General features: G+C 38.7%; 1 protein-coding gene across 9 annotated transcripts in view; it reads right to left on the bottom strand.

Moving 5' to 3' along the window:
- The window catches only part of CHRM2 (cholinergic receptor muscarinic 2), a 105,408-nt gene that overhangs the window by 54,090 nt on the left and 25,169 nt on the right, over positions 1–26,149 (bottom strand). For 3 of the 9 annotated variants that reach the window (XM_075116838.1, XM_075116855.1, XM_075116869.1), the window contains exon 1: positions 16,937–17,171. The exons of the other annotated variants lie outside the window; for them this stretch is intronic. The gene's annotated coding sequence lies outside the window, so the exon portion shown is untranslated. Of the gene's footprint in view, positions 1–16,936; positions 17,172–26,149 lie in introns of those variants that run through there. 9 annotated transcript variants of the gene reach the window in all.

Genomic DNA, 26,149 nt, shown 5'->3' with positions numbered 1-26,149 from the left:
TTATTAAGTGAAGCGGGCTGGATGATTTACCTGAAATCTGCTTAGTGAAAATTTTACACTGAGAGACATGGAACAATGCCAAGGTTAATCATCTGCATGGCTTGTCCATAGCAAACATTCACTGCATAGACATCTACCTGCTCTTTAAAAATAGAGAAAGTGTAGAGTGTAATCAGGGAGGAAGAATGAAAGATCAAACTGTCTGCATCATATATTTAATACAAAAAATAATATTTTAAATTGCCACATGGTACTAATGAAACTATGAAGCTAATAGAGTTAAGGAGAACAGCACATCATCTCTTACATGAAGTTTGCCTTTTAAAGCACCCTAGGGCATATCTTCACATATAAGAGACTTTGTACAACCTAACTAAGAGGTGTTTTATAAGTCAAAAATATTTCTGTACTATTACATTGATCATTAACGATGCAAAAGACTGAGTTACTCTTCCAGACTATTGGATTTATTGAAGCCAATCTGACATCACTATTTATGGCTGGTTTCATATTTGTCAGGGAAAATACAATCAATACTGGCAAAAGTTCCCTGAACTATAAAATTCAGTACAATGCCAGGCACTGCACGTGGTCAAAAAGGGCAAATATATTATTTGGATGGTTGACAGTGTTAGAGAAACAGACGTTTCACACAGCTCATTTCACAGGGGCATCCATGATAATTCCACTGTTTACAGCAGTTGTCAAACTCAGTTCTGGTTTACAAAGGCTTAAGCATTTGGCATTAATTTTAAGTATCTGTAACTAGTTAAGATGTATTTTGCAGGTTATCTTGTTTTCAGAAAAATGAATATTATTATTGACCTTTCTGCATAATTGATATTCATACTAAAATAACTGTTAACTTGCAATAAATGGCTGCCTTCAAAATAGTCACTGGACATTAGGAACCTAGGAACACAAGAATCTAAGAAGGGAAAAAGACATTGGATATTGCTATGACAGAATTATCTTAAACATTCAGAAAGTATTTTGAAGTAATTTTCAGTTATTGAGGGGTTTATTTTGACAGCTTAGGTGTGTATGAGGATTTACAGAATTATAGTGTAAATTCCCTGTTTAAAAGGGGAAAAATATATTTTTTAAAAGATATTTGGAAAAAAAATTGACCATGCAAAGCAACACTTTGGAGTAAAATCCCCCACTGCATTTGACATAAATTGAAACCTCCTCTGTTTCTGTTACTTGTAAAATCTTCACCAAGATGCAGAATTTAGGACTTTGATAATGCAGATGATGGAGTTTCTTTACCATGTTAGGCCTAAGTATTTGAAGTTTCCTTCTAGATAATATATGGGTAACAGAGAACTGCGAGAAAATATCCCTGTGGAAAACAATATTCCCTGTCGAGGCTATTTTCCCAATAGAAGTAATTCTCAACCATCGTGCCTTAAACACACAAGCAGTGGTTGATCAGGGAGAAGCTACATACTAAAAGCAAGGAACCACATGGGAATGATTTGTTCTTTCAGGCTTTTGCTACAGAGAGTGATAAAGGATGGATGAATCTGGGGATGTTTAACAGTCAGGGATCCCTGACTGTATAATATACAGATTGAGCCACATCTGAACCCTGTTTAATATACTTCTAACAGCGGACAGCTGGTCCCGCATGCTTTACTTTTGTGCAGTCCTCTCAGTTACCAGTTTGCCCCTAAAATCATGGTGGGTGAAAAGGTTCAAAGGAGGTTTCTGCTTGCAATTCCTAGCATAATTTTTACTTTTTTGATCCATTTGAATTATGCAGAGGGGCTTCACCCAGAGTGTGAAACCTTCCTTCCTGCATCCATGAAGCTGAAGGCCACGTCTGTCCAAAGCCCTGCACTCTAGGCGTCAGGTGACACAGCAGTATTTGTACAACAGGGGTCATACTTTACATAAAGCTAAGGAAATGGCCTTATATAGATAAGGATTAATTATAAGCAAACAACCAATTCCATTGTTCACCAAAGAAAATGTGGTTTCAGCCAACACCAGAATTTCCTTTTCAATAAGCAGTGATGGCTGGAAGACTCAGCTCTTATCCATGCCCTAAGAATGTGTGTGGTACTGCACCATAACAGAGCTACGTTTCTGGTCACAGAGCCCTTTCTCAGGAAAGCTATGTGATTAAAGATCTAATTACATTGTTTTCCCTATACTTAGTCTGTATGCCCTGACCTGACATTAGAAGTCTAATTTGTTTAAGCAAATGAAAGATGTCTGTCCCAGCTAATTTGTATTTGGCAACACTGCTGTAGAAATTTTTCAGAGAAAACATTGCTTCTCTCTTCTTGCCAGAGGCAGGTAAATGTGATGCGAGTGACAACCTAATTGCTGGTTCTGGGTTAAGAATGAGGTGTGTGAGGCTGAGACCCTACTATGGAAGCAGAGGGGACAAAATATCTTTACAGTAATGAGCATGTCACAAACTCTCTGCACCACCAATGCCAATATTTCAAGGCTATAAAAAATTCAAGGGAAAAGGTCACTAGGAAAAGTCAGTTGTGGAATTTGAATAGCCCTTTTCTGAGTAATTGAATCTCATCAAAAAAGAAATTTAGGTTTCTATCTGAGATACTGTGAGTGAAATGAAATCAGATCTTATAGTTGGCCATTTTCCTCCTCCCTGCTTCTTTAACAATAAATACAAGGAAATTCTGTTAAATTCCATTATGATTTCCCTCTAGTTGTGGCAGCCTGATTCTCTGCCAAATCTCCTGTTGGCAAAATTCCACTATGTAACTGGAGAAATCCATTGGTTTTATGAGCAGAAATCTTGGCTCATAATCCCCAGTCATAAACAGATGTAATTGCAATTTCTGAGGTGTGCCTAAGATGAGGGAGGTTGTCAAAGTGCAGCACTAGAAGTAATGCCGCTATTTTAGATAGGAATTTTAATATATTTGTCTATTCAAACGTAGTAGGAGTGGATAAATAAGTAAGTATTTGAAAGTCAGGAGAAAAAAGGGGGAAAACCATTTAATCTCATGAAATTGCACAGGGCAACGAGACCTTTCCGGAGGGAAATATTAACTATTGTTCATAAAAGTGGGAATTACCCCTCTTAAGAATGGAAATGTGGCATGTCTGAGAAAGAAGTTCTTCCAGAAAGTCCACACACATTGAAATAAGGAATTCAGTGTTAATTTAAGCTGAAATGCCAGCAATTATTTCTGCTCCAGCACCAAGCAAATGTCTCATTTAGCTGTATGAATTTTTTTCAATATTAAAATTCAATAAAGAATATATTGGGGATCTGTAAGTCTGAGGAGACAACTGAAAGCAAAATATGTTCCAGGTTCTTCTTCTCCTGTCCTTTTATTCTGTAATGTTGTCTGAAAGGAGAGTGATGGGAATAAGCATTGCATTTTAGCTGTTCATAAATGTGGATCTAAGTTTTTATCGGAGCGGAATTTGGACTTGTTCTATGAAAAGGTACTCTGAAAGCTTGGAAAGCAGGTATGTCACTAAATGGCATGGCATCTTGTACCAACATGGTGATTCCCACTAAGAGAGTACCTAGAGTGACTATCATCTTTTTGCCTCCAGTTAAATACTGGGTGAATCATATTAGCACGGGGGCGGGGCGGGGGGAGGGGGAACAACCAAACCAAAAACTGAAGCATGCTTAGATTTTTCAGGAGGTTATTAATTTAAAAGAGCAGCAGGGTATCTGCAATTCTCAGTTCAAAAGACATTTGGATTCCTCCATTCCTCCATCACATATGGAATAGGGCTCATTTGGAAATATTGCTCATGCACGTGTATAGCTGTTTTCCTGCAGTTATTTTATTTAAACAATTGTGTTAGTCTAAAAAGGTATCTTTTCTCCTTTTTTCTTTTTATTGTAATTTCATTTAAAGGTTTGACTGGTGTAAACAGCTTTATCACCATTCATCTTACAGGTTAGTGTCCAGACATAAATTTCAAAATGATATAGTATTAAGAAAGAAATAAAAACATCACAGAAGAAGAATAAAAGGAAAATTATTCTATAGGCCGTCAGACTCTGATTTGTCCTTTTTATTTGCACTAGTAGTATGGTGTAGTAAAAAGCATGTAGTTTTTGAAAGGAGTCCTGGGATACTAAAACCCAGAATTTGACCAGGGAAGGTAAATAAAGATTTAGGATTCTGGTACTGAAAAAGTAATTAATTTGGAATGTGAGGAAGTTGCAAATGAGAAGGAAGAAGCAGAAGAAAGATGGGTGTCTGTGTTTTGTATAATCTCTGTGTCACTGTTATCTGAACACTTCACAACTTCACCGTGAGGTGAATTTGTTCATCCTACCATGCTCCTGAAAATTGAGTGATGAAAACTTAACCGGAGAATGGAAATGAGAAAGCTAGAAAAGAGTGCATAGTGAACTATTCACTATCTTTTTTGGCTTTATGCAGTTAAGTTTTGACATTACAGTGTATGCCCTGAATAAACAGTTGGATGAGGAGGAACTATTTGGAGCAAATTCTGGTTTATTTACACTTGTTATTTTCTATTGGGCTGTGTTCTACTGAATTCGGTATTCTGTGGAAGAATCAATGAAGAATTTGCCTCTTCTGCTTCTAGATTTGTTTTCCAACCCTCTGTCACTTAATAAGACTCAGCTTCCATATTTGGTCTCATCATTTCTGAGGGCATGTCTGAAAAACTTTTCCTCTTGTGAAGGCAATGTGGAGGCGCCACTGCCTCTGATGAAAACATGTGAGGACTGGATGCCCTGGCCTTTCCTCCTGAGACCCACAGTGTGTGCACCCTCCTCACACAATCCTATGACATCTTGATTGCATGACATACACAACATCCAGGCAGGAAACAAGAGGGTCCACTTCTAGTCAGGTGATATGGGGAGAGACTGCAGCAAAGAGGAGGCTCCCAGAAATAATTTAGAGATTTCCCACCTCACTCCACACCCATTTCTGAAATCTCTTAGGATGTAATTGAAGGTTGAGTTATCTGCTCTAATGGTCATGCCCTGCCCAAGGGCTGTATGGAGGTCATGGACTGAATCATATACAGCACACCATGGTAGCGGTTCCTTTCATTATCTAGAAGAACTGAAAGTCATATTATCATTGACTTTGAGGATTGCCCCTGGATGAGGGTTTGAACCCTGCTGGTCATGCAGTGCTGCTAAATATGCAAAATTTTGTTATACCAACAGTACCTATGCTATGAGGCAGAGGACACTGTTTCTCAGAGTCATCAATCTAATAACTTTCATCAGCACTGAACAACCTCGAAGAAGTGTCATTTGGTTAGGTTTTTCTTTTCTTTAGATATTGCCACCTTAAGAATGTTAGAAGACAATAAGTGTCTGCCTAATATAATCATCTTTTACAAGAAAAATGACATGGCCCAGTGAGACATCTTTTGGGGCATGACCTCTTTTATCAGAACACTTATTGGAGTGGACCAGTGGTTGTAGAGGATACCTAATGAATACAAATTGCCTTACAACATAAAAACATTCCTGTTGAAAAATTTCTGCAGCCCCTGGCAGGTTTGAACACAGGTTTGCTCTCCTGCAAGAAGTGCAACTTTATTTTGCAATTACATCTCTAGAAGTTTCTGTGTACATTGATTAGAAAAACCTCACAGTAATCACCTGAGGTCACTGGTTGTACCTTGCTGGGTCCCCACCAGGGATACAGACGCTGAAGTCACTGCAGGTGTCTGAGGTCTCAGGAACTGAATTGCAATGAGTAACTCCCCAATCCTGGCTGAATACTGGCATCTGAGGGATTTTCCGTTATAGCATACTGAATGTCTCTAAGCTGTTTGGAGTACCTTCTGTGGGAGCATCTGCTCTATCCCTATCACAGAACTGAACCATTCATGTAAAAGTGGGAAGGCAATGGGAATTGTATGACAATAGAGAAGAGAAGGAGAGAGGAAGGAAGACCAGGGAAAAGGGAGAAAAAAGGGGAGGAGGAAAGGCATGAAAATGGTGACAGGAAAAAAGAAAACCAGGAGAAAAGGAAAAGAAAATAACATGTGCTGAACCTTTTACAGACACAGCACAGGTTTTCCCTGGAGGATCTTCCAGTGGTTGGAGTTGGTGAATTACCCTATGTTTAAAGCTTCAGAAGTCTTGGTTGATTTCTGGCCACACTATAACTGGAAGCAGCCCAAGATTAGTGAAGATCCTTGTTCTTGTCATGTGTAGGAAGAAAGGCTTGAGCCTGCTGATAGAGGAAGACTGACAATTCTTTTCCTTTGCCTTTTTTTTTCAAGCTAACAAGATTTAGGACGAATATTGCTGTTGCAGGCACATCATTAAATAACAACTTTGTCACCTATTTCTACTTTCATCAGATCACCATAAATTCTACCTTAGGAAAGGTATATGGTAGATCTTGATAGAGGATATTGACGAAAGAATTAAACGCCATTAAAAACTTGCTTTCTTACTGTGCTTCAGGATGCTCCTGAACATCCTAATGCTTTTAAGTATAACTGAGTATAGTACCATATTAATATCAGACAGTAACTCTAAGAGGAGACTGCATCCTGCCCCCAGAGCACTTAGCGGTATTGTGCTTTCTGTCTGTAAGTGATATGAGCCAGCATATGACATGAGAACACCACATTAAGTCATGCCATTGTTACACTACCATCACACTGAGATGCAGCCCCATGGTGTTATCATGTTATTGAGCTTAGTCCTGAAAATAAACTCTCTAAAGGTCACAATTATAAATAGACCTGGTACACTGCCTTATCACCTCCATAGCCTGAGCTGAGGAGTAGCCTTGGTGCTCACAATGAAATGAGATTGACTGCATATTCCCAGCCACCAGGGCCCTGTGTTTTGCCAGAAGTTGGATGTTTCATGTGCTGGAATCTGGGATGGATTCTGCCTGTACTAGAGAGCGGTGTTATTTTAACCATCTCAGTAAAGATCTAACAAGTGTTTGGTCACAGCACTCCTAGGGACAGGTCTCATGACGGGCAGAACGACCCACTGTGTGCAGTGTCAGATAACCAGAGCGGTAACACAGCTCAGGTCTTGCTGCCTGCTTTGCCAATGCCACAGCTCTGGAAATCCCTGGTTGCTGCTGCCGGGGGAAAGAGAAGGCGGCACCTAAAAGCAGATACTGTGTCAGTGATGGCTCCTGACAGAAGTAGTAGCTGCTGACTGCTTCCACAAGACTATGACCCTCTGGGTCCCTCTCTTAGTTATGCCTGTTTCTCTACCCGGTCCTGGCCCCTATGCTAGATATAGCAAGTTTTGGTCTTAACCGAGAAGCTATAACCCAGCTCTGAATTATGTGCATCAGCACCTCATAGTTTCACTGAAAGATCACAGTGTGTTTAATGAGTACCAGAACCTCAGTTCAATATCTACAGGTACTAAGAGATAAATGAGTAATAAATAGATTTTTAAATTTGCATTCCTATCATATGCCCTATCTGCATATTAATTTTGCACATAATGCTCTAGGAGACAGAATAAAAAAGTTTTCCAAAACGAAGGCATATTATATTATATAATGTAGATTTCCATGAAATGCTGCTCTCCCCAGAAACCCCATCTGACTTAAATAGGAACACTACTGTCCATGACCTAAGGAAGAACAAAACACTGCAAATAAAGATGAGAGTTCTGTGATATGTCTGACCTGGGGAGTGATATCCTCTAATGTGGCTACTGGGAGAGCTGTTTGATTTAATTTTATTTAACATAGTAATTAATACGAGAACATAAACAGCTTAGAAATGAAACAATGTGAATATATTATAGGAAATAATAGAGCAGATGGAAAAATAATACAAATTGGTTTGAGCTCTGATTCGGGCAAACACTTGTCACTTATTCAGGGAAATGTTTAAAATTAAACATCAAATTTTAGGAATATATCTCTATTGCTGGCGGTGGCCAGGATATTGATGGAAGACACTGCACAATGACACCTCTATTTGTTATATGTCCTCGTGAGTGTACTTTACCACAGGAATGAGAGGAGGGGAGAAGTTATTTTCCCCTTAGCTGTAAAGTCTGGTGATGTAATTTTGACTTAAAACTCAGGATTACCATTAAATGTCTTTTTAAACACTTTCTTCAAGGGGATATTTTAATGATTTGGGTTCTCAAGAGGTTTGGAAACAGAACAGGAGAAAAGCTATATCAATTGTCAGATTTGAAGAAAATTAGTCAGAACACAATATGCAATGAAAATGAGAAAAAAACTATACTAAGAGAGGCCTGAGCGATAGTGAACATTAATGAGATAGTATATTGCACTGCAGTATAGATACCAAGGAACAGTGTGATTTAACACTTTCCTTAGAAATGTAATTTACCAAACAAAAAGCAGCCATTCCCTCCCACACCACTGTAATGAAACCACAACACAGACTAGCATATTTCTTTCGGTGAGCCAGGTGGGGACTACAGAGGGCTCCACAAAAATGGCAGTCTCTCCCCTGAAAACCCTAAGTATGTTAAGAAGAACTGATTATCACACACTTCGCCAGTGTTAGTATGTGGAGTAGTTTGCAATGTTAGCATGATAAACACCTAGCAAAAGGATCAGAATTTCAAATGCTGCAGTACACTAGAAAAAAAAAATCATAAAATAAAATGTAATAAGGCAAGAAAAAAGTGTTACATAAAGGAAGTGAAAATTAGATGGATAAACACAAAATGAAGAATAAAGTACTGTGGAGAAGATTTGGATATTAGTGAGAGCCAATATGCAGCGTTGCCATGAAAAGATAAATTTGATTATGGAATGTGTAAATCTGCAAGTTGAGGAAAATAATTATTCCAGTACCTTACAATAATGAGTTCTCAGCTGGAATACTACATTCTGTTTAGCACATCATTTTCAGAAATGCAGAGGTATTATCAGGGGTCCAGGGCAGTAGAATTAAACTGATCAGAGGTCAAGAAATCATGCAACAGAGGGAAAGTTGGGAGAATTGGATTTTTTAATTCTAGAGAAGCTTGAATTTCAGAAGGCTTTTTCAAAGGGTGAGAAACCATTCTCAACACTCTAAGCAACAACAGAAGGAATAATTACTTTGACCTGCAGCAAAAGAGATTTTGGTTCTTAATTAGGAAAAGGTTCAAACTGAGAAGAGAGTTAAACACTGGATCAGTGTACCAAAAGAGTTTTGTAGCATCTCCATCCATGGAAGTCTCTTAATATCAGGTTATACAATCATCTTTCAAGGATAATCAAGATATCCTTAATACTGCTTCCAGGGAGGAAGAGTAAAAGCATTGTGAGTGCCCTTCTAGCATCTACTGGTACAATTTCTAAAAGGTCTAATCATGACACCATTACAATGCTTGCAGGAAAACCCTGAAAGAGACGAGGCATACACCAGTGTGTGGTTTAATAGCTTTTTTTCATTTTACTCATTGTGATTTTCAGCGTTACCTTATTGAGCTTGTTTGTCATTCTTACGGATGACTAGCAAATTCAAACGTGATTTTAGTACAATGAATGTCTATGAGTGCATAGAAAAACAATATTATTCTATATCAGAGGGGGCTAAATTATATGAAAAATAGTAATTCTTCCATATGAAGAAGGGGGTTCTCTCATATAACACATGAACATACGGGAAGAAGCAAAGAGCTCTCTCACAATTTCAGTATAGCTATGTAATACCATCTGCACCTCTTTTCCTACAAAATCCTGGAATGGGCTCAGGAAAGATAAATTGGAGCAACCATTGATAGAAGACCTACAGATGTGGGGGTGGTGGCTGTAAAGTAAGGACAACAACAACAAAAAAAATATTTTTCTGGTGTGGGTATGATCAACTTTGTTATCCATATTAACATAACTTGAGGAAGTTACTTGCATGCATCTTCTAAAAGGTAACTTAAATGACCTGCAGACATTGGGAGAATTCTCTGCACAGGGGTCCCTGTAGCTTCTGAGCTGCTGGAAATATTATGGGATAGTTTCTTGGCTACAGCACATTGTCCTTCTGTTGACTGTAATGGAGCTTTGTCACGTAACAGTGGCTGAGACTCTGACATTAGGACTGGCTAAAGATATAATGTCTTTGACTTAATGTGATTTCTACTTACAGTCATTTATCTTTACATACAATCTAAAAATGCAAGCATTTATCTATTTATGTTTTCTAAACCAAGTCACTTTGTGCTTTTACTGGGCTCCCTTAATATTTTTGCCAAGATTAAATAAAGAATTAAATGGTCAAAGAGTAAAAGGAAACAATGTAAAACTTCCTGCATAGATCTTTGGAATCTGAAACCATATGCCAGTTCCAATACTTAGAAAAAGCCACAGGGCATGACAATAAAGGTGAGTGACCGCAGGGTAAAACAAGCCCCCCAGTACTTTTATTTTTTAAGATTCAGTTCTCTGCTGGCAGAACATCTGAAAACATATTCAGCTGGGCATTACACTCAGACTTCTGTCCATTTTGAAAAGGCTATCAGGAGAATTAGGAGTTCAAAGAAATCCTCCAGAGCAGGAAAAATTTTGAAAATACCAGAGATTGTCAGTATACATATATTAAGATAGTGCATGAAACTTAACTACACTGTACATTTAAGTCTGTCAGGCTTTGTAACATGGAAATCACCTATTATGGGATATGCAGAAGAAGGCATTTTGTAGGATTTAGTAATTCTTCAATATTTTATATTACAGCAATTTCATTTTGGGATAACCTAAAACCACATAGAGGAAAAAAAAAGTCTGAAATATTAGCACTGAGGCAAGCTTTAGCTGATCCAAGAGAAGGGACAGATAAAAATGGGATTACACAAACTACTGGCCCAATTCAATGGCATCTTTTGAAATCTGCACATTTCAAAAAAGAGAAAATGACTCATTTTTTTGCCTGGCATCAGAAAAAAAGTTAAAAATCCAAACTCCAATGTCTGAAATGTTGCTTAGATGGATTTATTTTAAAATTAATATGTGCCCAAAATAAAATCCTCATATGGCTGTTGGTCCAGCATCAGTACAAGGGAAATTTTCTTGGGAACTTTGAGTCCTCCTCTAGTGGCACTATTAATTAAATAGGAATTACTTATGGTAATTTTGGGCATACCTTTATTTATTAGAAAAAAAACCTAATACATAGAAGTATCTTGGTCTGTATCTTACAACTAAGACAGACTATTAGCAAATATTGTGCTGGGGCTTAGGATACATTCCAGCCTTAGGGTCCCAGATCACAGACATTTTCTTTCTCAAAAACAGAGGCTACTAAAATGCTTGCCACACTCCAAATGCATAACAAGTCCTTCACAGACACACCTTGCCCTGTTAGTAAAACTCTTGCTGAAATCAACAGACCAGCCCCCAATAAACTTCCACAGCACAACCTAAAGTCTCAGCGAACAAAGTGGCAAGAGAGAAGAACAAGCACAATCCATTTTTTCAAGGACCAAGGGAAAGATGCACACCCTGCACACCACCAGAACATCTCTGTCTCCTTGACAATGTCCTATGGGAGCACTCAAACCTATCTGAAGATACAGTAGCTTCAGCTGACCATCCTCATTTTCTGCCTAGAAACCAGTTCCTGCTCAGCATCTAAGCAGTTAGGTAGGACAAGCCTTCCTTACAAACTATATTCATCACCTAAAGGGGTAGCCCTTTATGTTAATATCCAGACAAAAGAAACTCCTTAGAGCTGCTTACAAAGAGCCCCTTATAATCCATATTTCAGTTCTAGCAAACCAGTTTGCTATGTCCCTTAAGTAGGTAAGCTCAGAGATCTTTAAGGCAGAGAAGTTCGTTGGAGGTTAACCAGTTATTTTCTCTCTTATCAAAATCTATTGCTTTCTGAAGCAAGGAGACCTTCAGATGCCAACAGGGACAGTCCATTAGAAACAACAGCCTAACCAAGTGACAGGGATGTATACCCTGTTATTTCCTCTCTCTATGTAGCTGCAGGCGGTTATGCTATCATCTGTACCCCAACATGATCCAAGGCCTTTTGAGGGTGTACAGGACAAATTGGAGCATATGGATCACAATTCAGAGCCAAGTCTCAAAATTGCTGTGAAAAATAATCATGATGGACATCCTTGTCTTTTGGCAGCTGATCTGCCATTATTACCCACCGTATGTTGGGCTACAACCATCAGTAGGTCTCTGTCACTAGCATATTCTGCCCATCATTCCTTGCTCTTCATACTTCATCAAGGTCTGTGTTTTGGGACAGGAAAGAGAATACAGCATGCAAAACAGACTTCAGAAGTGATTTTCCTTCTCCTTTGGTGGGATACTGTTTGCCTGATTTTAGTGTTCTGAAAATTGTATACCTTATCAAAGCTACTTATCTAGTGTCCCTGTACAGGCAACACAGAGATGCCTGTAGACGTCAGTTAATACCCTCTTTCTTAGTCCCCCATAGGACAGAATTAACTGCCACCAGGCGATGTTTCTTTACTATGGGGAAACCCTAGCCAGCCCCAACTTGTAAATAGACTTTGAAAACTAACTGGGAGGAATCCCACCTATAGTACTCAACTGAAGTACCTCACTGGACTGACCAGCTTTCACTTGTGAAGCTTTCCACTACACAAAGAGGAGACACCATCACAACTGTGTTATGAAAGTCTTGGTGCTTACTAAATAGTAAAGCTATTATTCATTTTCTTTGATGTTAGCAAGGGCTCTTAAAGCACGTCGATTTCTTTGGCTATTGTTAGGTAAAATGTCAATCCTCTAGCCTGTGATTAGAAAGCTTTCAAGCTAAAGGTATTATTTCCTTCTCTCCATTATGTGTGTGAGACAGAACTCGCAGTTGGTGGAAATGAGATGGAAGGGAGTTCTGGAAAGAAAGCAGAGTAATAATGGCATTTTTTTACCCTCACTCCAAACATCAGTAGTAACCACAAAAGCCACACTATAAAAATATGAAGTAATGTTCTAGTCCATGTTTGCTGGCTTATGTAGATTTCTATGCCATATTTGCTCAGTGCACAAGTAAAAAGACAACCTGAGTGTCTACAAGCCCTGCAAACCCAGCCTCATGTCTAAAACCTCTTGTAATAAAAGCACAGTGACTAAGCCATAGCTGACAATTTTGCTGATGGAGCATACATCAGAACAGAACGCAGCTCATTCTTTCAGATTGTAATAGCTCTGCATTGCTAACAATAGAAAATCTTGGTTTGGTCAGTAAATGAAGCAGAAATGTTCAAGGACACATACATATTCTGGATCAAGAAGTGCCTTTTTCACACTTCAGACTAAGACTACATTAACAGTATAGAATTGTGCTCCCCTGTTCCTTCATGGCATTTGTAATCGTATTGCTCCACCACAGCCCATCAAAAGCACCTGCTGATGAGTGCCTATAATGAAGATCTTTGATGTAGAAGAGCAGGAAAACTCCTGCTGTAAGTCTTCAGGAAGGGAGCAAGAAGTATAAGCATGAGTGGCCTGATATTAACTCACGCTGGGAATTTAGTGCAGGATCTCTCCTGTCACCTAGCCCTCAAAGAAGCAGCCTGTGTCACAGATGCTGTAATAAGGAGTAGGAAGGAACATGCATGATGGTCACAGATTCTACACTCTGAGTAGAAAACACAACAATGAGATGGCTACATCCTTCATGCAAATATAGAAAGGGAGAGAAATAATCCAACTTGGAAATAGGTTCTGTTCCTATTTAAAACTGTCTTTCATCTTACTGAAGTCCTCCAGAAGAGTGTTAATTTCCTTATCCAATAAGTAATATTGAACAACAAACAGAATTTTAATCTCAGCAGCTCCAGCTGAGGGAAGAAGCCATTACTGAGAACTCATCTTTATTTATGGTTTTTATTGTTTGGTTTTCTTTTTTTCTGAAAATGAGAATAATAATCCAGTAGGAAGAAAAATCTCCGTATAAATCAGGTGCAAAATCTAGTACTGTCAGATCCTGTAATTTTAACATGAGTCATATGTTTGTTCTTTTTTGGTTTTTTCTCTCTTAAAATCCCAGTTCTGTGAATCAGGTAATGATAGCGTCTAATATTTTGAAAGAAAGTAAGTTTCCAGTCCTCCTTCTGCTCTATCTAAACCTTCCAACATCTGGAAGGAATTGAGAACAACCAGAATGTTTTATTTTAAAACATCCTTGGCGAGGGACAGCCTTCAGCAAGGCTGATCTGACGAGATTCCCAGGGCTGAGGCGAGGCTCAGTCCATATCTGTTTGTAGAAAGGAATCACAAATCTAATCTAATGCTAGATGAGACCTTAACACTGTGTAAAGGTTCCTGTGTTGCTGTCTAGTCTCCTATATATGAAGTAGCTTGTGCTTCTAGTGAGGAAAGACAGCAGCCCTTACTGTGGTGATGGTGGCATAACTTAAAACCTATACTCTATTAGTTTACATCCTAGGAGGTGAAATTTCCTTCACTTGCCTCCTCTAGTTTTTGTTTCATTGTGTGTATGATGAAAAGAGGGAAGAGAAAAAGGAAATTCTAACCTGTATTAAGGTGCACTATTCTGAATAGATTTAGAAGCATCCCCCTTGCCATATTAAACCGCATTAGTCTGATGGATGAGTTTTGCAGTTGAACCCAGTTTTATATGGACCAGTTTTAAACAGTCACTACATTGTTTATCCAGCCATAACAGAATGGAAAGAATAGATTCACGAACCTTGTAAAATCAGCAGGTTGAAAAGGGCAACTTGATTAGCCAGTTTGCAGTATGCCTTATACTTTGCAAACTAAGCACACCAGCTGGAACTACTTAGCCTGCTAACAAATATCCATATGCCATGAAATTTCATAAACAATGAAAATGGTCATTTTTTTCGCTTTGGTTCAAAATGTAATCTATTTTTTAAGTATGAATTTATTTTTAAGAGACTGCTGCAATGAGACAGAGAGCAACTGGAGTTAAAGCTATAGCTATAACACGTGAATAAGCAGCTGTCATCATGTATTGTAATTCAGCACCAATCACAGTCTAAAAATAAAAGCCATAAATAAGGGAAAAAAAACCCTAAACCCATACAAGTTAGTGCAGAATTTCTTAAAGGAACCTGAGGGAGTAGGAATATATTTTCTTCTTCAGAAGGCAGGGAAAAACAGAGACAATGATTACACCCTCTCTCTGGGCATATCTAGACATATGGGTACAGACAGATCTGAGCCCCTCTGCCTTAACAAGGTCCTGCTCTGCTCCATGAGTTGTTTGAGGACAATGAAAGACATACTGCTCTGTGAACATTATTTTTAAAAACATCAGGGATTTGCTTGAGCACAATCCACTCACACAGCCAGAATTTAACATACTACAACATAAAGCTCTTTTGAATAAGGAGGAGCATATATTTATTCCTGATTAAAAATATTTTTTCTTAGTAACAGTGATATGGTGACTCCTGGACACTTTGGAATCCAAAAAGTTTCTTTTATGACATAAGGTAACCAGCAAAAAAATGACACCCCATGTGCTTTCTTGCTCTCTGTAGGCTGCTGGCAAGTGGCACTACTGCGGATTGCTTTGAAGAGGGCTGTTTACCACGGTGCCAGCTCAGCAGTATGCTAATAGGGCGCTTGAAAGTGAGTAATACACTTTGTCCACTCTCCCTGGTTATCAGCTCCTCCCTCTTCTCAATCATTACCAACAGGTTTAAGGGCTCCAGTAAAAGAATAAAACAAATGGCCACTCACTGACGGTCGCATATCAATTTGTAATACATGGAGCAGCCCAAGCAAAAAGAGAGCAAGGGAGCTTGTAATTCCATGTAACTCACAGCCACGTCACAATCGATACTGTATAATACAGATGCATTGTTAGTCTCTGAAAGTAATTTTATCCCTCAAAAAATTTTTTCTCTCTCTTTCTCTCTTTTCATTTTTTTTTTCCTAAAGAGGAAAGCCCTATGGAAAGCGGAAGTTGTTTGTGGAAATTCTGTGACTTTTAAGTTGCTCATCAGTGGCAGCCCAGGTATATTTAAATTACAGTTCAGTGCAGCAAGCATAAAGATATGTCCTGCTTTATACAGTTCTTGCTCATGTCTAGTCTCTTCCAACCTCCTACTCAACCGTCAAATAGAAATCCTGTATAATAAATATAAAATGTAAATAAGTCCAGTAAGCAATGGCCTAAGCTTTACCACTGACAATTCCTGAGAGCAAAATTGATTTGCAATGGTTCATTGTCAACCTCCTTGCAGAACCTTAGTGCTCTCAGGTGCAACAAGTGAGTAACCCAACAGCACTAAGTCCTTTGACCTGAACAGGTGTCTTCCGCTCTGAAGTAATTCCCCTCTTCCAGTACAAGACCTGCCTTTACCCAAGTGAACAACCGAGGACTCAATATTGAATTAAATCAATACATATAAATACTTACTATCATACAGAAGACATGATCCTCTATCAGTATGTCTACACTTCCAGGTGAAAAGAGGGCTCAAAAGTGTATGTAAGGATGCCATTTCTCATGACCCTAAAGCTTCCCATTCGCACTGGTATTTATAGCTCAAATGTCCACACTATACATGGAAAAAGCTGTACTTCACATACCTGCTGATGCTGTGGGAGCGTAACACACTCTGCCCCACCACCACCTGGTCTGTCTATATCACTTAAACAAGAGTTTGGGTTCATGCGGAGGCTGGGAATGGGCTCAGGCTCTCCTCTCAGAAAAATCATAGAATAACCTAAATCCAGAGCTCTTAACACCCCTGCAGGTAATCACTGTGGATGGAAGGCAGGTATGGGTTTGAGAATGGGTTCATACCCATAAATTTTTGATAATGTAGGCATACCCTTTCAGAACATGCCTGATTTCTATGGTTTAGATAGCTACCCACTTAATATTTTAACTGCTTCACATAGGATATCATCTGGCCATTCAGCCTCTCCCTTTGACAATGAATGGAAATTTACAGCATTCACAGAAAGGTGTAAGAAAATCCACTGCAGAAGCAAGTAAACACACACGAACACACTTGGTAACAACTTGGAAATCTCCTCACCTGTGTATCAGTATTGATTGTGCTTTAGTCCCCAACAGAGAGATGGTTTGCTCCTTCTCGTCAGTTGTGAAAGGTTTTTAGTTTTCTCCATGGGCAATTTCCTCCAAAGTGAGAGCAAACAATGCAGTCAGAAGAGCTCCAGAGGCAGACAGGAAAAATAACCTGGTAGCTGAGAAGAGTTTATTGGCTTCCGCTGCTTATGAACAGCTCAACAGCATGGAGTCCTCCAGGTTGGTGTATCTCTATAATCTTGACCCACCTGGAGATCCATGGTGTCGAACCATGAACTTATGAAGATAGCACTGCCTCCAGTGAGTGGGGGAGCTCCTCTTCATCTTCAGTGTGTTGAACAGTCCAGGAATAGATGAATCCTTTACCATTTCTTCTATGACAGGCAAGTTCCTTTCTTTCTTTTACTACCCCCTTTTCCACCATTGTACATTTTAATTCACATGGACAAGAGATGACGCACATCTTTCATTTCAGCATTTGGTAAGTGGCAGTCAGTCTACACCTTCCATATTCGGTAGCTTCTGTAACAATCAGAGTATCAAGGCAGATGTCCCCAGCAGAAATTACAAAATCTCTGATTCCTTTCATGCCCTAACCACCTCTGAATAAGTTTGTTGGGTGACTGCTCTGTTTTGCAGGGATGGTGAAGGAAGCGAGAAATTATTATGAAAGGTATTCCTGGTTGGCCAAGAAAGTTTTATAGAAGAAGGTGGTTTCTCAGTATTTCTCAAAAATAGTCAGATTGTAGATTGTCTTTCTACCTGCTAAACAAGAATCTTTCCAACCCCAAATCACACGCTTATGTCCAAGGAGGATTAGATACTATGGTAGGGTGATGATGATCTTCGAATATAATTTCCTACAATTGCCAAATATGCAAGTACAATGTCATAAGCTGTTCTTTGGTTCCACTGACTCTGTACTTCACTTTTGTGTCCCTAATGAGACCTCTCTTACAACCTATGCTATTATTTTCAAGCTTTACGACTTGCCCATTTCTCTCCTACAGTTTGGTTTTGATGTATAAATAATAAATGGTCAGCAAGATGGCTATAGGGGCTTTATGAAAAAGTATTAAGAAAACTTCTTCCTGTGAAGGTTTAGATAAATTAACTTCACTTAAAGAGCAAATTTCAGCTGACTGCTTGACATTAATTAGCTTAGCTTTACAAAACCCCTGCAAGGTATTATATGAATTTTACAACATGCTATGCGTCTTACAGATGGGTATGCTGAGGTCCACAGAAAGGCTAAATGCCACATTATTATTTTATGCAAACAGCTGACTAATGTGTTGGTTAACTTGTGTGGTGATACACTCTTGGCAAGAGTCTTTAGCTTGCTCCACTGGGGAGCGATAGCAGGACATTTTGAACAAATAGGCATCTATTTTGGAACAGTTCTCCCACACTGATTTGCAGCCTAGGTTTCTTAATTTTTCAATGCCTGTGCAAAGGCAATCTGTTTAAGCTTTGCTTGTCTTTTCTTTTTTCTTTTTTTTTTTTTTTGAAAAAAAGAAAGATAATGAAAAAAAAAAAAAGAAAACCAAAATCACTGCAAGGGATAATTGCTGGAGACTTCTTGCCTGACAGATATCATCTGAGGTTATCGATACATGAGTGGAGATGCAAACCTTGAGAGGTAGAGTCAGGATAAACTGTGCAGCTGTACACAAACAGGTCAACTACACATAGAAAAGCAGGCAGAAGGAACCCCTCATACCTGTAAGTTGGCAGGTAGGTTGGCCATTCATTTTTCTGTAACCCAAATACCAAATAATTTTTTTTCGGGGGGGGGGGGGGGGGGGGGATAGGAAGAGGGAGAAGGGGCAGCAATTATCACTACTGATAGATAATGACAACACATAGCAGCATTTCCTGATGGGTAGAGAAGACGTAGAGACAAGACTCCTCATGTATGCCCAACCAACCTGTCACAGGGAAGACACACACACAGCCAGCTAACTCTGCAAAAGCCTGGATATCTCAGAAAAAGTTTAAGAGGAAACCTTGCACCCATTTAGGCTCCTGTTTAACAGCATAGGAAAAGTTACTCTCTAATCCTCTCTTTTTCTAGAACTGTAGAAAAGGATGTTACATTGTCATTACAAGAAAGCAGGACCTAACCTTTAGTATTGATATATATATGTTTCTAAAAATATAAAAAGAGATGAAAATGACAATTCAGTTTTGAAAACTACACAGTATCAAGAAAGCACTAAAAGCAAAGAAAGTATTGCTGCATCTTGCAGTGCATCCCTATAAAGATGCCTCACATGGATGTCTTTAAAGTATTTGAGTTGAAGAAATTTCTGGTTTCTATGATGGATGTGTTTGGTGTTTCTTTTATTCTCCAACATATTGCAATGAATATTTGCCCTGAGACAAAATACATGAGTTAAAGCTGAGGGTTTTTAGAGATGTGTATCTGTTCTTGCTGCTTACTCTTCATTTGAAATTATGAGGCTGTTTGTGCCATTAACTTCAGTTGCAGCAGAGATGCTGTGATATCATGGCAGGGGCAAATAATGAATATAAGCAGAAAGAACAAATGAACTCTTATTCCTTGCTTTGATGCACTTGCCAATAGTCATTTCAAGCAAACATATGCACAGTAATTCAAATTATGCTGATGACATACTCAGTTCATATAGCGAATAGTACATTACTTCCTGAGTTGATGTACAGAAATGTATGGGATTCCTGCTTACTAAGACATTATTCTTCAAGTAGCCCAATTGGAATATATGGACTACTGCTGAGTAAACTCACAGAAACATGTGAGTCTGATGGGAAGAATAGCTCTTTCCAGGATGAAAAATGTGGCAGAAGTTAACTGCAAGGAAAAAATAAACAAAAGACACAGCATCTGATAGATCAACTAAATTACAAGCCTGTATGTTTCTGAAAGTTTCCTACAAGGCACCAGCAGCCCTTTGATCACTTTACTGTGTAATATCACTGTAGATTTATTGTTCTCTGTTTCATTTCGAACAAGCATGAATCTGAACAAAGTTTTACTAAAGCAATTGGCATGAGAAAATCTTTAAAGAATGGGAATAGGGAGCTGTCATAAGGTACTTGGGAAGGTGAAAGACAGATTATTATTAAGTTTGTAGTCCCACCTTCCAATTCTCTCTTCATTTTCACTTACCTCTCCTGCCTCCTTCACTGCTCTTGTAGGACTGTAAACCTATACTTCAAATATGCTGCAGTGATGACTGACAGCAAGATACCGTAGTACTTTGGAAAGGTAATTGATGTTGCATTCAGTTACTTTACCTTATGATATTATCACTGTAACAGCAAATTCCAGTGCACACCAGAGAAAGTTTCTTAAGAAATTCCTGACTGTCAACAACAGAGCAGACTGATAAATGTGCCAATAAAAAGCTTGAAATGTTCTTTCTTGGGAATGGGATAGAAAAAATATTTAGATTTTGTTTCAGCTTGTGCCAGACATCCTGACTGGGGATCTGCTCCAAGATTTCTTTAACATGCCTAATTATACATAGTAACTGCTGGCTGGCTGATCACTGTCCGTCTCCAACATTAAACAGAATTTGCTACTTTGGAGAAGGGGACAAAGCTTTTTTGCAGATATCAAAAGTCAACCTAGTCTTTGTGATATCCTCTCTCCTCAGAAGGCAAAGAGGGGTTTTAAAAGAGTCTATTCCTTCCAAAACCCATGAATTCTGTTAGCAGTTTTTGGTTTGGAGTAGAGTCCAGACTTAATGTAACAATGCTGCAAAATACTATTGTCTGCAAATACTAGGCCTCAGCTGTATGTTATTGCGAAGTCTTTCAGTGACTGATTTGAAGTTATGTGAAAAACATTCCTCAAAGCAGATTTTTCTTTTATTCCTCATTTGTTCCTTCAAACAGTTCTGGTTTTGGGTCTTTCTCTTTTAACATTACAAGGGTTGGATAAAACTGCCTCCAGAGACCACTGGTATCACTAGCAGTTAATTACTAGCAACTGTGCCTGACTTGGAAGTCTCTTCTCTCAAATGATAATGAGTTGGATTAAAGGAGATAGAGAGCTGCTCCCCTAATACAACTTGGGTAATTAAATTCCAATATTTAAAACTCTACCTGGCATTGCCATAGGATACCATACTGCATTTCCTATCCGTTGATAACATGTAATTCTGCTAAATACTCTGAACCAGTTGGCATGTTTCAGTCCAGAAGTGTACTGAGTACGATGCTGTGGGGGCTTTTCAGTCTACTGAAGTCCAATCAATTGGTAATATATTGTTGCTCTCTTAAGGTGATAGATAGCATGAAAATATAAACCATTTCCATTAGCATCTGACTAAACATAATGGAGAATCTAACATGATTTGTCGAAGTGTTGAGCTCTAACAGCTCCAATCAAAGGCTATGAAAGCAAGAGATTCCCAAAATCTCAGAAAATCAGCCTCATAGGCTTCCCTAAAATGCTACTGAAGACTTTCCTGTAATTATTGCTAGTAACATGAGGAAATGCAGCACAGACAAGATGAAAGCTCTGGTTAGATAGCAATTTTTATAATCATCACAGAAGTGGAAGTTCGTGGGTGGAAGTAGTGCTTATAAGATGAAAGTCCTGCCAAGTCAAGGATTTTTCTGCCTATGTAAAGTTACTCGTCAAAGGGACATGTCAAGGAAATGGATTAGTATTTGTTTAAAATTTTTACCAAGGTGGAATCTTGGCTGAGTGAACTCAAGTGAAACGTTTCCACTAATTTCTGTGGAGAACTCGATCAAGACAGATACCTGGTTTACAAAGATACAGCCTTCTCACAAGATTAAAAAAGTTCCTTACCTCTTAGGAGCTCTAGGGGTGTGTCTCTGCTGGTTTGTTTTAATTTGAAGTAAGGTGTTGTCTAATACTAACTGTCCACAAAGGCATAAGATGAACTTTTGTGACAACCAGAAGCGAAAAGAGATCTATTTTGACCTCTGTGGAAACAAAATCTTGTCCATGACAGCTGCTTGTGACCTGAGATTTCTACCTAATGGGCAAAGCCAGGCAGAATTTATTTGATGTGAACTGAATACTGTGTGCTACTGAACTAATGAATAGTTGCTGATGGGTATTGTATCTAGAGGGTATTTCACTCTGCTGAGTTATATAGTTTTTGCAGTATGTCAAAAATGAAATGATTCTTCTAAGGGCCAGCATTTTTTCTGAAGACAAATAGAGACCAACATGCAGGTAAAATCTTTTTAAGGGACAGCACAATCTATCATTTCAGACATGATTTTGACGTTATCCAATATTTTAGCAACTTAGCATGCAAACTGCCTGTGCCCAAATGCTGCCACTTGTCCTCTTCCATCAAACAGTTATAACCAATACTGAAATGATGAATTGTCTACTACAAATGTTTTAATCGTCTTATAAAACCAATCAGCTGTCAGGCAACACTGTGGCAGAAACAAAGAGAAAAGAGAGGTCTGAAATAATGTAATTCATGTTATAATTAAAGACATCGTAATTGTAAAACAATTGCTCATCTGAAGTATACATAAAAGGAGAGAAGAGAATTTGGATCCTGAAGAGTTTTACATAGGGCAGTATTCTAAAATATTACCAGCCTGATAGTTATCCACAGGAAAGTCAGAGGCTTCAGCCACTAGAGGAATTTGTTTGCAAAATAAGAGACTACCTGTTTGCACCTAAGAGACAATCTTACCCCAGCCCATGGGTGGTCATTTCCTTTGGGGACTTAAATCAGACAACTCTTTGAAAAAAACTCTTGCCAGCTGTATCACTGCATATTGAAAACAAATAGCCTGCTGGGGGTTAGCTACGAAAACTTGCCTTTTTGATGAGTTTAGCTTCTGCTGTGAGAAACATGGGAAGTTTAATCTTGATTAAGTGGAACAAGGAACACCCTGGTGTCCCTGGTATTTCAAGAGAGATTATCTTTCACATTAAGATTTTTAACTCCTTGCCAGCTCACTCCTCAATGTGCTAGTCATTAGCTTGATGCCAGAGAATGAGCTATTTATGTATGGAAAAATCTCAAGCATAGCACAAGTCATTTTGTGCAGTAAAAGGCTGAACTTCGAATTTGAGATAGCCACATGGTATTTTAACAAACTGCACTTTATCCATTAGATTATCAAAAACTTTGGCCTGGCAGAAGTGGTTCTTTTCCATAATGCTGTTACAGAAATTGTGTGTTTCATAACTGTGTTTTAGGTAGGATGTCAATCCTCACATGTAGAGGACAATTTTTCACAAGAACATAACTGGTTTCAGAACAACCAGGGTTTTCATAAGCATCATGACCAGGGTTTTCATAACCTTTTGTAGAAAGACATGATCTTGCCTGAAGAGTGAGTGGTTTTAACAGTAGGATTTTGATTAATGGCTTCTGATTTTTGTTTCTCACACTACTTTTGATATTTGTTTGTTTAACTAGGCAAACAGTCATGATGACAGAAAGAAATAGATTAGTGTAAGAGGAAGGTAAGAGAGCACGTATCACTTTCTTGTGTCACAGTTTTGTGATTCTGCTGTAATGCCAACCTCAGGAAATTAGGTTAATTTTCCGGGAGGCGTGTTGCTTTGCCAGTGTCTGAAAGCTCCTAATTTCTATGAGTCTGCTACGCATCATTCATGACAGGTGGCAAAGAGAAAGAACACTTAGTAAAGAAGAAAGAACAACCCAAGGGACAGCAGTCCTACCCAGTAAAAAACATATGCCTCTAACTACAGAATGCATTAAATTAAAAATGTATATGTAGAGTATGATGATCTTTTTTTCTCATTGATGACACTGACCAAACTAAACAGAAAATTAGACTTTTATCTAAAGGGAAATTGCTCCTTCAAAACAGAAATATCTCCAGCAGGATGTTCTTATTTAGAGATGGTCTTCTGTGGAGACTTAATTGGAAATCCAACTTTGGTTTGGTATGGTTTTCTTTTGGTTTTCCTAGTTTGTAATAATTTTGTCTAAAAGCTAAAAGGAAAAGACAGGCAGTCAGAGAAATGCCATAGTTAAAGTATAAACTGATTAAAGTGGAGAAAACAAAATTACATTAAGGGGCTGTGATGTGTTGCAGGACAAAAAGGAAAAAAAAAAAAAAACAACAGAACAAAACCCTGGAAGATGAGCTGTTTATTACTTTCTGCTTTCAGAAAATAATGATTGTTCTTCCTACCAGTTGAATCATTGCTTTAGAAAAACTGCTTTTTTTCCAGTTAAATGGATGGAAACCTGATTTCCTCTCTGACCGCTGAAGCTCCTATGAAATATGGTATTTTTGGAACAGGCTGCTGTGCGTATCAGAGGTAACTGGGTAGAACAGCCTGGGGAATACAGGATATTACCAAGAAATTCAGAATGCAACTCAGCTCAGTGTGCACCAACATAAAAACCAGAGCAGGTCTTCATTGCTTCTGCCACTGTCATGTTAATTCCTAGAAGTAGTGCATTGCATAGTGTTAGTTAAGCAGTACCATGAAATATTTTGCATCTTATTAGAAAGCAGGTAACAGACAGCAAGGAACCTCATGGTAATATCCTTGCTCTTGTGGGGCTTTTTGTTATCCCAGGCTTTAAGTAATTTTCTGGACTTTTTGCTTTAATAAACAGCAGAATAACATGTCACACAGAAGTGCCATTAACCAGCTTTCAGGTAATTTCCCAACATACCACAAAGTTATTTTCCTCAGTAGAGGGCTCTCTGTAAATCTATGTAGGTGTTTATATTGCCCACAGACTCCAATTGTCTTGTGAACGATTTTCCTTCTCCAATCAAAAGACCAAACTATTTCCTAAATAATTTCAGGGTGAACTGGAAGACTTGTTCCCATGGTTCTTGGATAAAAGGATGCTAGGTGCAAGCAGCCATGGATGACCAAAAGATTTTTATTCAAACATTAACGCCAACAAGGAAAATTCTTCTTCTGAAGAACACCATTAAGTGAACAGCAAGCCAGCCTTTAAGATTAATGTTTTTACTTCTCCTTAGCCTTCCAGGAGCTTCTTCAGTAAAACTTGAAGAAAATCCATACACGTATACAGAATAAAAATGAGGTAAGAAAGGAGAAAGAAAGAATATGGAGCTAGGGTTTCTTTGTGCAGTGTTTTGTTTCATTTTGGCTTTAAATCTACCTATAAACACACAGGAAAATTATCTTTTACTGTGGAGAACGTGAAGATTACAATAGATAAAAACATAAAGAATAGAACTGTGTTCTCTTTTATTTCCAGAGCAGCCTGGGCTTTGAGAAGAATTTCTCTCCTATCTCTACAGCTGGAAGATGTTTCTGTTCACCCCAGGGGACCGTGACCAGGGAGAAATCTCTCTCTGCCAGCTCTGCTGCGGCACATTCTGAGCAGACAGGCCATTGTTCTAAGGAGGCTAACATAAAGACACTCACAGAGGCAGCATCAGGTGGGTATAATACATCTGGGCAGTCCAGAGAGCCTGGAAATACCCTGGGCTCAAAAGCTCTGATAAGGTAATATAGCGTGAGTGGAGCAGACACATGTATGTTCCCACTTATGTTCCAAGCACTGTCAGTCTTCAGAACTCATTATAAAATGCTTAATGTAGAAGACCTTTGAAGTCCCTCTGGCCTGCAGTTGTTAGCCTGTCTAATTTAGTGTTTATTTTATTAATGCAATTGTGGCCACTGCTGGTAGGTTGTTCTCTGCAGGTGTAAGGGTGGTGGGAGCAGGCAGGAAAAAGTTGTTCATCTCGTGTCTGATGCCCCTGAAATAATTGCTGTTACTGTTAGCTGACATTGTGACGGAGACAGATTGCTTTTACCCTCTTCTTGCATCCAGATATTTCTAAAAGAAATACCGATGCAAGTGCTCTGACAGAAACTGCCACAGCAGCACGACTGCTGCTGTATGAATGCTGGCATGAGCCTGCTCCGAGCACTGTGGAGGTCAGTAATGTCAATGGGTTTGAGGCTGGACTCTCTTTGCCAGCATCTATCTATGGATGTGATGGAAAGGCATGGTCTAATGTACAAAACTGGTGCTGCTTTGCTGGAAATCAAGATATAAATAATCCTGGGATAGGTCTGTTTCAGTCACCCTGTGTGACAGGAGCTGGAATACCGAAACCCTCAATGTTGGTAGAAAAAAGGAGAGCCAGAAAATGAAAATTAAGTTTGTCTTGCACTTTCAAGAGTGTACATGAAAAGTAAAACAAAAACCAAGTCCCAGATTTGTGAACCAAA

Source organism: Phalacrocorax aristotelis, chromosome 1 (assembly GCF_949628215.1).
Source record: "Phalacrocorax aristotelis chromosome 1, bGulAri2.1, whole genome shotgun sequence".
NCBI lineage: Eukaryota > Metazoa > Chordata > Aves > Suliformes > Phalacrocoracidae > Phalacrocorax > Phalacrocorax aristotelis.
This window is presented reverse-complemented; position numbering and strand designations above follow the sequence as displayed.